Source organism: Penaeus monodon, chromosome 30, assembly GCF_015228065.2.
Source record: "Penaeus monodon isolate SGIC_2016 chromosome 30, NSTDA_Pmon_1, whole genome shotgun sequence".
NCBI lineage: Eukaryota > Metazoa > Arthropoda > Malacostraca > Decapoda > Penaeidae > Penaeus > Penaeus monodon.
Window position 1 is genome coordinate 32,205,066 of NC_051415.1, and position 1,435 is coordinate 32,206,500.

Here is a 1,435-nt window from a genome sequence, read left to right on the forward strand (position 1 = left end):
AAGACAAAGTAACAGAATCAACTGAAATATCAAATTTATTACTACATCAAATAGGCAAATAAACCAACTAAAATCAATATAAACAAATTGGCCACAAACTAACCGTTGCATGGGTCCAATTTTTCCGAGGCCTCCCTCTGCCCTGGTAGGAAAACATAACAGGGCCGGGCAGCTGCTCTGGTGCAGGGTATTTCCCCGGGGACCTGACAGGACCAAAGAGCAAACTTGCATTTTGTGATAATCTTCAGTATCAGGTGTGGATATTTGCAGTAGTCAATATAAATGATAATATTGATCACATGTATATTCAGTTTTATGGGCAAATAAGTATCACAATTCTTGGAATGAGTGGAATTACAAGTCAAAATGACAACTGTAAGATAAAAACTTTTAACTTACTTCCTCATGCCAGTCTTAAGATCAAGAGTGCTTGGCCCTGCAAGTCCCAGAATCATGTCTTGAACTGGAGAGTCTCTAGTGTTATGGTTTTCCGTCTTGACGGCATCCCCCAAGTTTGGCCGCTTCAGAGGCGGAGATTCTGAACGCTGGAACCCTTGAGGCTCATAGGGATCATCAATGGATAACGATGATGTAGATGAGGAAGTTGTTGTAGCTGTTGACCCAGCGGAAGATGCGGTAGATGGCTTAGAAGTGGTATTTGACTGAATGATGGAAACACTTGCTGGCGGGACACTCTTCACTACTGGGGAAAGATTCTGGTACACAGATGCAGATGTGTTGGCCTGTGTTGTGCTATGAGTCGTCTGTGGCGAGTGTGAAGACGACGTGGAAGGATGTGGAGGCAGCATGTGTGGTGGGTAGTGGCCTCCCCCTGAGGTTGGTGCCCATGGAGGCAAATAGCTCATGTTGCCACCAGGGCCTGCAAGTATACAAAATCACAAGTCAAATAAAATCAACTTCTTCATCTAACAAGTTAACAGGAACAGAATTATGCATACCTTTACCTTTTATGCCATGTCATGAACACAACTTTTACCTGTTAAACTAACCCAAGAATGGCAACCAGATAACACATAATGGTGATCCATTCTGGTAAGAAGCTCCTTATTCTTGGTTATTGTTATCATTCACTCAGTTCCTCTTTTTTACACATGAACTTTCATTTACGCTTACACAATACACTAATGCAACTAAATGTAATGGCAGCAACTGCAGATTATTGGCATAATCTGGAGCAATGACCTATGAATTATACAAGTAGCTACTCTTTTTAAATTAGAAGCATGGGTGGGAGATCACCATACTATGGATTGGACAGTATAAAAGAAATCAGCATTTCCCAATTCAGGTATATGTACGAAAAATCTGAGTGAAGGCTGAACCAGGGCTCTCATCCCAAGACTTAACCACGTAAAAGAAAGAGCAGTGGGAGACTTAGGTCTTTGTAGAGTCTTAGTATGTTGTTTCCTATTAC

General features: G+C 41.6%; 1 pseudogene; it reads right to left on the reverse strand.

The window, feature by feature from the left end:
- Positions 1 to 1,435, reverse strand: part of LOC119592720 — a 19,599-nt pseudogene that overhangs the window by 10,624 nt on the left and 7,540 nt on the right.